Source organism: Globicephala melas, chromosome 13, assembly GCF_963455315.2.
Source record: "Globicephala melas chromosome 13, mGloMel1.2, whole genome shotgun sequence".
In the NCBI taxonomy this organism is placed as follows: domain Eukaryota; kingdom Metazoa; phylum Chordata; class Mammalia; order Artiodactyla; family Delphinidae; genus Globicephala; species Globicephala melas.
The window spans coordinates 55,283,224-55,293,442 of NC_083326.1; the positions used below are offsets into that span (position 1 = coordinate 55,283,224).

At 45.1% G+C, this 10,219-nt stretch overlaps 1 long non-coding RNA gene across 1 annotated transcript; it reads right to left on the bottom strand.

Moving 5' to 3' along the window:
* Positions 1–1,344: 1,344 nt before the first annotated feature.
* On the bottom strand, positions 1,345–9,839 carry LOC132598373 (uncharacterized). Its single transcript, XR_009566483.1, has 3 exons — positions 9,756–9,839; positions 2,211–2,252; positions 1,345–1,448 (listed from the first exon to the last, which is right to left on the bottom strand). It is a non-coding gene; the product is annotated as an uncharacterized lncRNA (long non-coding RNA).
* Between the last annotated feature and the right edge of the window lie 380 nt (positions 9,840–10,219).

A 10,219-nucleotide genomic window follows, 5' to 3' on the forward strand; every position in this document is an offset into this window, starting at 1 on the left:
CCTTCTGGTTATGACCAGTCCGGGATGTCAGCACGTAGTCACCATCCTCTACATGGGTGGGGGCCTTAGTTCCTGCAGAACAACTCAAAGATATGTATCAGATAGTTATCCCTTGAGGCAGAACTACGACTCCGTTTTATCATTGAACCATTGTTTCTTGACTGCTTTTCCTTTGTTTCTGCATTCCCTAACTTCCCTAATTAGTAACTGCTTGAATCTGCTCTTTGAAACTCAGGGAAGGCCTAGGAGACTAAAGCCTTTTCCTACAAACAAGAAACAGGGTGGGGAGGGCGCTGCAGGGTCCTGCTCTGTTTCATTCCCTCTGCCCTGAATCTCTGGAACTTTCTCCCTGACATTCTCCAGGTCTTTACTCAGATACTCAAACATCACCTTAGTTTTCGAAAACGCTTCACTGACAGTCTTATATAAAATAGTCCTTGTGACAAGTTGGGTTTCCTGGAGGCAGACCCTGAGACAGAATTTGGGGGGTAGGGGATCTGAGGGGGGCATCTTGGTGCCTATCACCCATACCCCCACCCCTGTTGTAATGAAGCTCCATGAGGGCAGGGGCTTAGTGTCTAATAATCACTGATATATCACCAGCACTTAGAATGCTGCCTGGTTCAGAATAGGGCTCATTGTTGGTTGAATGAATGAATGAAATAAGGAAAGAAAGAAAGAAGGAGATTGGATTAGATTGGAGACTTGATTAAGACTATGCATGAAACGATGCTTTAAAAATGTTCTCCAAATGGGGCTTCCCTGGTGGCATAGTGGTTAAGAATCCACCTGCCAATGCAGGGGACACAGGTTTGATCCCTGGTCCAGGAAGATCCCACATGCTGCAGAGCAACTAAGCCCGTGCGCCACAACTACTGAGCCTGTGCTCTAGAGCCCATGAGCCACAGCTACTGAAACCCACACGCCTAGAGCCCAAGCTCCGCAACAAGAGAAGACACCACAATGAGGAGCCCACGCACCGCAACGAAGAGTAGCCTCCGCTCTTCGCAATTAGAGAAAGCCACGCGCAACAACAACGACCCAATGCAACCAAAAAATAAAAAATAAATAAATAACTTTATTTTTTTTAAAAAGTGTTCTCCAAACGAATAATAGAACTCCTTCAGTGTTTCATCATGAAAATGTCTTCATTAATTTCCCCACGTCTGTTATCTCCTGGAACCATGTAATAACAAAATGATGGTGTGTAACAACCAGAAAAGAAGCATTCTCTTCAGTCAGATTTTATTTTGGGCAGTGTCTTAGTCTGCTCAGGCTGCCATAACAAAATACCATAGACGGGTGTATTTAAACAACAGAAGTTTAATTTCTCATAGTTTTGGAGGCTGGAAGTCAGGGTTAAAGTGCTGGCTTATTCAGTTCCTGGTGAGAGCTTTCTTCCAGGCTTGCAGGCAACCGCCTTCTTGCTGCATCCTCACATGGCCTTTCTTCAGTGCATGCATATGGAGAAAGAAAGATCAGTTTTTCTTCTTATAAGGCCACTAATCCCATCATGAGGGCCCCACCTTCATGACATCATCTAACTCTAATAATCTCCCAAAGGCCCCACCTCCAAATGCCATCACATTAGGCATTAGGGCCTCCAAGTATGAACTTGGTGGGGAAGGGGGACAAGCATTCTGTCCATAACAGACAGGCTGCGTGGCAGAGTGACAGAGTACTGGACAGACCATCTGAAGACCCAGATTTTTAGTGCCAGATCTGTTACTGAATGACTTTGACCTTGAACAAGTCACAGCTTTCTTAGATCTCAGTTTCTTCACCTAAAAAGAAGGGAGTTCAAAACGATAACTTCCAGGATCTCTCCCAGCTATCATATTCAGTAGTCTCCTTCATTCAGGCCCTTGGACTGTACACTTATGTGATATTTTGCCTAGCTGCCTTTAGATACTTCACTAGAGAATAAAAATCCCCCAGGGCTATTTGAAGAATGTGTTTGGGTAACATACACCATGAGGAGCTGAAAGAGACAGTAGGGGAAAACTGGACAGGCAGTGGCTGAAAGCAGGCGTCAGGGCAAAGGATACATCTAAGAGACCACATGTCAGCAACAGGCCAGCTCCAAGGCTTGGCATCATCCCAGGGCAGTGGGACCAGATGAGCCCATCTAAAGCTATATCTGTGTGAAGTGTGACTGTGTCATCAGATGTACTGGGACCAGAAAAAGGGTATTGTTCTTTGCTTATTACCTGTGTTAATCTCTCCCAGATTCCTTCCTCTCACTGTAATCCCTACGAGAAGAGTTGTTGGTACAGAGTAAGCACTCAATCAATGTTTATTAAATAAAAGTTATCAGCGTTGTGACAGAAGCGACATTTATACATTTGTTTTAGAAAGTAATCACTGCAAGAAACATATTATTTTCACATAGGAACCAGTAATCACATTCTATCTCTATCTATCTACTATCTAGCCAGCTAGCTAGCTAGTATCTAAAACAAAAGTTTTGTGAAACAAATCTTGCTAGATAAATGTGTTCTGGCATTTTAATCTTCTGTTTCCTTTTGAAAAACATTCTGGCGCTGACCTACTGTACTCATTTAGCAACCTCCCAGGGAGGGGGGGAGGGCAGGGGGCAGGGAGTGGGCCCCCAGTGGTAGGTGTGATGGGGTCACCCCCAGCTGAAGGTGGAAGCCCCAGGCTGGCAGAGCTCAATGACACAAGTCTCTTCCTACCCTCCTTCATCCTGACCTGAGTTCAGCCGGGAAGCTGAGCATTTTAACGAGGTTTCTTCAGGGATTTGCCTTTAGGGAATGAATGTGCCAATCAGCAGACAGGAGTATCTGCCCCACTGATATTTCTATCAGTTAATTGATATCCTGTTTTAATTAATCATTTGATCTTAATTGGTATTCTATTATAGACACCTCTCTCTTGTGACTTCAATTAGTGTGAGTCGGAAGCTCAGAAACTGTTCACTTCTGGATGCCCTGACAATGTCATATTCTGCAAAGAAAGGACCCTAGACTGCCCAGAGGGCAGCCAGTTCTGTGATGCTGTGAGGGCAGCCTATTACTTAGAGCAGTTTACACAGGCAACAAAGATCTTTCTGGATACTGGCGCTGACTTTATTGTGAAATCCTTTGTAAACCTCTCTGTTTACCCAAATAAGAGTTTTATAGAGATGACAGGCTTAAAGTTTGCTTTACAAAATTCTCTCAGAGCGCTTGTCTTTGGTGGGGGGAACAATTATGGGATCGCTTTCAGCTTATTCGTACATAACACACATAAGTCTCATGTCTCGGATCACGAGTCCTTGCCCTTGGGGTCTATAATAAATCCAACCCCCGGGGCAAGCTAGCCCTAAACAATATAGCCCCGTGTGCATGTGAAACAGGAAGGAAGGGGACAGGGCACAACCTTTAAAAGAATGACATAGCCATGGCACGTGACAAAAACTGGTTAAAACCAACTAGGTCCAAGATGGCGGAAGAGTTGACTTCCAGTAGACCTTGAGCCTCATTATACGCTCACTGTAGTCCATTAGCTAAATGACATACCCACCAGCGCCATGACAGTTCTGAGGCTAACCATAAAAGGTCAAAAAGTGGGCAGTGGCCCAGTTCCTGGAAATCCCCGCCCCTTCCCCCAAATAATTGGAAGAATCTTCCCACTCATTAGCCTATGAAATTATCCAGCCCATAAAAACTAACCATGTCGTATTTTGGGGCCTCTTCCTTCCAAGATGACCCACACTCCATCGGTGGAGTGTGTTTCTCTCTAAATAAATCCACTCCTTACCTATCACTTTGTCTCTCGCTGAATTCTTTCTGCAATGAGATATCAAGGACCTGAGCTTCATTAAGTCCTGAGACCAGGTGTGTGATCTCCTGGGGTTCAAGTCCCAGTCCGAGTTGCACGGTTTCACATATGCTATTTAAGACTGCATGGCGGTGCGATAGGGCTTTACGGGTTCCAAACGTGCGCAGGCTCACTTGTTTCTTGAGGAAGTTAGGAGGGGCGGCATTACCATGTGGGTCTGAAGGCTTACTGCACCCAAGGTCCCCTAATCAGTAAATGGAAGAATGAGGCTTTAAGCTCCAGCCTTCCTGCCAGTGGGTCAGCTCTCTTTGTACGGTTTCACAGTAACACTTGAACATGTTGGTCTTTTTCTCGAGGGTTCCCAACCTTTACGATGCCTGGCATGCTCTCGAATTTGTCCCAACGTGCTGGAGACCTGCTCCTAAGCCTACCCATCCTTCCAACCACGCACTTCCTATGGTCCACGTGGAAAGACAGAAATCTGCTGATTCAGCAGAATGTAAGCCGAGCTGCTTACACCTCCCACTCTGGAAACCGTTCCCTTGGCTCTTGTAGTTAGAGGGAGCCATTTGATCCAAAGACTTACGTAGATCGAATATCTGCATGGACTTTACATCAACACTTGATAAAGCAACAGAAGGAGTTCACCAGGAGTGAGCGCGACCCACAGCCTACCGGAGAGTTAATATAAACACGCAAGACACCGTAAAGAACACAGAGTTAGTTTTTTGGTTTTTTGTTTTGTTTCGTTTTTGGCCGTGCCATACAGCTTGTGGGATCTTAGTTCCCCAACCAGGGATTGAAACCGGGCCCTCTGCAGTGAGAGCACGGACTCCTCTAACCGCTGGACCGCCAGGGAATTCCCCAGAGTGAGTTCTTGTGCCGACTTCCAATTTCTGTTCACTAAAGTTAATCCAGGAGAGTCTTCTTTGTTATATGACAGAGTAGAACAAAGTATCCTCTGTCCTTTTAATTTTTCTTCTGTCTCAAGGTTCTGTTCAGCTACTTCTTTGTGTCTGTCTACGAAAAATGCACTGTGTTTTCCTCTCCTCTCACACACAATACATCTGACTCCAGATGCGTGGGTTTTTTCCCACACCGACTGATTTTCTTGGCACCAGCTGGGTATCCTACCGTTCACTTCACTTCTTTTTTTTATTTTTAATTTATTTATTTTATTTCTGGCTGCATTGGGTCTTCGTTGCTGCACGCGGGCTTTCTCTAGTTGCGGCGAACGGGGGCTTCTCATCGCAGTGGCTTCTTTTTGTTTCGGAGCACCAACTCTAGGCACTTGGGCTTCAGTAGTTGTGGCTCGCGGGCTCTAGAGTGCAGGCTCAGTAGTTGAGGCGCACGGGCTTAATTGCTCCGCAGCATGTGGGATCTTCACAGACCAGGGCTCGAACCCGTGTCCCCTGAATTGGCAGGTGGATTCTTAACCACTGCGCCACCAGCAACGCCCTCACTTAACTTCTGAATCTCAGTGGAGTTAGTCCAGGTCCCACAGGTTAAGGGCTCAGTCCCACAAGACTGCCCCCATCTCAGGTGCTAATTGCAAGGAGTAGGTCTCCAGGTCCCCACAACTTCTGTCCAGCTTGGCTACAAATCAGAGGTTCCCATGACCCTCTCCTCCGGCTCAGTAACTTGCTACAGTAGCTCACAGAACCCAGGAAAACAGTTTACTTACTACTGCTGATCTATGATAAAGGACATTTCGAAAGATACAAATGAACAGCCAGATGGAGAGGTATACAGGGCGAGCTCTGGAAGGGTTCTGAGCCCAGGAGCTTCTATCCCCTTGGATGTGTGTCACCCTCCAGGCATGTAAGATGCATTCACTGACCTGGAAACTCTCCCAACCCCATACTTTGGGGATTTTTATGGAGGCTTCATCACACAGGCATGACCTATCATGAACTCAATCTCCTGCCCCTTTCCCCTTCCAGGAGGATGGGAGGTGGGGCTGAAAGTTCCAAGCTTCTAATCTTGACTTGGTCTTTCTGGTGACCAGCCCCCATCTTGACAGTATACAGGAGCCCGTCAAGAGTTGCCTTCATATTGGCACAATATTGTAAATCAACTATACTGCAATTAAAAAAACAAAGAGTTGCCTCATTAGAACACACGATGCTTCTATCACCCAGGAAATTCCAAGGGATTTAGGAGCTGTGTGTCAGGAACCCAGTCAAAGACCAAACATTAGGACAAAAGATGTTCTAGTGCTCTTATCATGTAGGAAATTATCAGGGTTTTAGGAGCTCTGTGCCAGGGACTGGGGGCATAGACCAATATATTTTTTTTCTATTATGTCACAATGTCCTACTGTCGACCGTTGAAAAATTGTTTCCTTATGTCCCTAATTGTCCATCTCTGTTCACAGCTGCTCAAAGTGTAGGTTTTAAGTGGTTCATAAACTACTCTGGTGAAGCTTTTGTCGGAAGCCTGCCTTCCTTCCTACTGCCTGGGAACCGGCTCTCTGTTTCCTGCCCTGCAGCCCTTGGCCTCTCTCTGAGGTCTCTCTCAGCCACCTCTGAGCTTTGCCCCAAAGTATAACAGGATGGACGTTTGTATAGTCTTCTTGATGTGGGGAGAATTGTCTAGATGGGGCCCAAGCAGTAAGTGGCTTTCTTCACCATCAGTCCTGAGTGCCTAATGTTTCCTCTGCACCCACGACGGGGGCCCGTTTTGCCAAAGTGAAGTGAGACGTCTGTTTACCCTCTGGCCCTGAGCCTCATGTACACAGCACCCCAATCTTCTTCCTTCAGCCCCTGTCTGGACCAAAACTGGGTTACAGAGTGGGGAACCCATGAATCTCATGTTGCCATCTCACAAGGAATCTCTTGGGACGGGACTCCTTTGGTGTGTGTTGCCTGCGATAATTCGCATTTCTCTTGGTTAGTGGAGGCTCCCAGGGGAGGGAAGTTTTGAGTGGAACTGAGAGGGGCCGTGAGGCTGTATTCTGCCTGGGAGACATCCTGCCACACTCAGGTCAAACAGCCTGAAGAAATGCCAACAGATAGCTGCCAGGTTTGGGGTGAAATTAGTTTGAGAACTGTGTAAAGCACAAATCTAATTTATCTTACTTTTTTATTGAGTAATAATTCTAAATTATATCTAACCCTATAATTCTAAAGATCACTAAAGTGTGATTTGTTTTTGTTTCATTTTGTTTCTTCATTGGATTTTTATAAACAAAACAGCAAAATAAAGGAAAACAAAAACACTCTCTCACCAGACCACATGGTTCATTATTTGTGGCCATAAAATTCCTATTAAGGAGAAAGACTCTTCTGCTTGGGATGATTTTTAAACGTTCTGAAATGAATAATGATGATGGTTGCAGAGCACTGTGAATGTACTGGGTTGGCCGAAAAGTTCGTTCGAGGTTTTCTGTATGCGTGTAAGGGAAAACCCGAACGAGCTTTTTGGCCACCCCAATACTTAATGCCACTGAATTGTCCTTAAATATGGTTAAAATGATCTGTATAACTGAATCACTTTGCTATACACCTGAAACTAACACAACATTGTAAATCAACTATACTTCAATTTAAAAAAATAATGCAAAAAAAATAATGCAGAGAGATATAGCTAAAAAATGATTAAAATGGTAAAAATTTTATACGTATTTTATGCAATTTAAAAAACAAATTTTTAAGGGAGAACCCCAAGGTAGGGCAGAGATCTTCGAACTCTCTTTGAGCATCTAGAAGCCTTAGGAGATGGAAACAACTTAGTATAACAGAAAGAATCTGGTCTTTCTGGGCACAGACCTGGGCTCACAGAGAGGACCCACCCTCGCTGGCTGTGACCTTGAGCCAGCTATCAGTGTCCTTGGACCTCAGTTTCCTATAGTTAAGAAACAGATACTACCTACGCAGTAGGGTTTTTGCTAGGATTAAGTAAAGTAAGTGTGGGGTGTAGAATATACCAACTAAGCTACTCTTAACCTCTAGAGCTTGTTTTTGGTTGTGCGGCATGTGGGATCTCAGTTCCCCGACCAGGGATTCAACCCAGACCACAGCAACGAAAGCCTGGCATCATAACCACTAGGCCACCAGGAAACTCCCACCCCTAGAGCTTTTAAAATCTATTCATGCTCAGACTCGACCACCCTTCTAAGGGCCTGAGAGTGATGCCTCATGTTGTTCCAAGCAGGCTTTCACACCAAGGATTAGTGTGAAGCTCCTTTCTTAGTTTAGTGCTTCTGTGTTCTTGCTACTTTTTGCCGTTATCTGCGTTGCACTTATCCTGATAGAGAAGTTGCTGCTCCCATCTGTCCACACTTACTGGCACTTAACAACACGCCAGTCTTTTATATTAGTGCTGTGGTCGTTGCCTTTTCAGATTTACTTGTTGTCAAATCCTCTCTTTGCCAATTTGGTGATAATATCATGGAGGCAAGAAAGGAAGGTGTAATCAGCTCTGCAGGAGAAGAAGGATACTCCTGCCTGGGAGTAGCCGCCCTGGACCACTCGCCCAGAATAGCTTGGGGTCTCCATACTTTGGAGTTGCCTGTTTCCCTGTGTTACCAAGGAACACAAAGGGTACTTCCATCTCCCCTCCATCCTTCTTGTGACTTAGAGAAATTCCCAGATTTTTTAAAGCATTCTTCCCTGATGATAACAACTTATATTTTCCCATACAGAATGACCACTTTCTCTAAAACCTGCACTCCTTGAGGGTTATTAAGTCATCCCTTTAGAAATCTTGTAGGTTAGGTGGAACAATTACAACCACGTAACAGAATGCTTCACAAGACAAGAGGAAACTACCCAGGATGGAAGGCTGATCTACTGATTTGTTTAACAGATATTTACGGAGCGCTGTTCTGAGGGCTTGGCCTGTATTGACTGTGTGATCCTCATAGTAACAACATCAACCTCATTTTATAGATGTGAACATGAGTCACGGAGAGGTTAAGTCACTCACTGCATTTGGACACACATGTAGCAGGTGGCAGAGCAGTCAGATGCTGGACCCACCGGCTTGTTACTACCCAGCCTCACTGGGTGCCCAGCTGGGAATACCAGGGAGACAGCTGGAAGGGCCCCACGTCTCTCTACAGAAATGTACCGAATCCCAGCTGCTACATGAGAGAGAGAGACTGCCCTTTACCTCCTGCTCCCAAGTCCCATAAGGAAAACAGAAAGTAAGTGCTTAATATAACTAAATAATGGGACTTTTGACTAAATACCACGCTAAAGAATGATATTCCACTAAAAGGCGTGAAAACAGAATTTTAAAATAAGGAGGTAGAATGATTTATCCCAATGATCTCATCCCCAAGGCGGAAGGGAGGTGGAGAAAAAGAGATTGCCACTGCTTAGCTTATTAAACAGAGTTTCTAGAAAGCAGTATCTGATTACCACTTCCTCTAGTTGTCTTGGTAAGTGAATTCCTGCACAAAGGAAAAAGAGAGAAGGTCATCGAATCCAAATAACTTCAAACCAACTCCTAAACCAAGCCTGGCAATAACTCTGCTGCCGGAAGCTGAGCCGGGCTCCAGGGAGAGGAGCTCAGCTGGGTACCGCCCAATGGGGGCTGCCGGGGTCAGCCAATAGCAACACAGGACGTCCAGGGACATTTGCATGTAGGATAAACAATGAATAATGTTTTTTTTACAAGTACACCCTTATTGTTTATCCATTTACATTTCACTGGGCGTTCTCTGTTTTTTCTGGTAACTCTACTCCCAGCACTAAAAGAAGCGTGCATGGTGTAATTTCTCCTCAAGGCGTTAGCCTTCCTGCCTCGGTATACCCCAGCAGAGCTAAACTTCTTTCACTGAAGAGGAAAATTGTAGTTGAAATGGTGTAGGGAATTTAAACATATCTGATAGAAATCAAATCAGGATACAGGGGCGTAGAGTGGACTTTATTAGTGTTCTTTCGCAGTAGGGGGGGAAAAAACAAAAGTTGTGCAAAAAACGGCAGGTCTGGGAATGAAGAGAACAGGGGTTCTAGGGGCCCTACCTTCCGGTCAGCTCCCCTGATTCCCACGGCTTCTGTCCTTCCCTTCTAAACTCAGATCCTGGAAGAGCTGAATTTCTTTCACTTGGTGGCAGGCGCTCACTTCGTGGAGGAGACTTGAAGAAAAGAAGTAGAGATGGGAGGATTTGCGTATGTTTGTGCGACTTGCAGGTCGGCAACAAACTATAGCTTAATATTTAAAAGTGCACGTTTATTTAATTAAAATAACCAGATATTTTAGCCATTATATCCATAATATAAGTGCCTGCTGTTTTTGTTAAAAATAAAAATTACACACGTCTGTCACTGAAGAGAGCTGAGAGAAATGCGAGTCAGTCTCGCTCTGCCTCTGGTTAGTTCCCAGCGGCAGGTGTTTTTCCCAACGTCAGATTCTTCACGTTTGACACGCAAAGCTGGAGCAAAGCTGGAATGAAGATCTTCGAGGTCGCTTCCTGTTCTAGAACTCT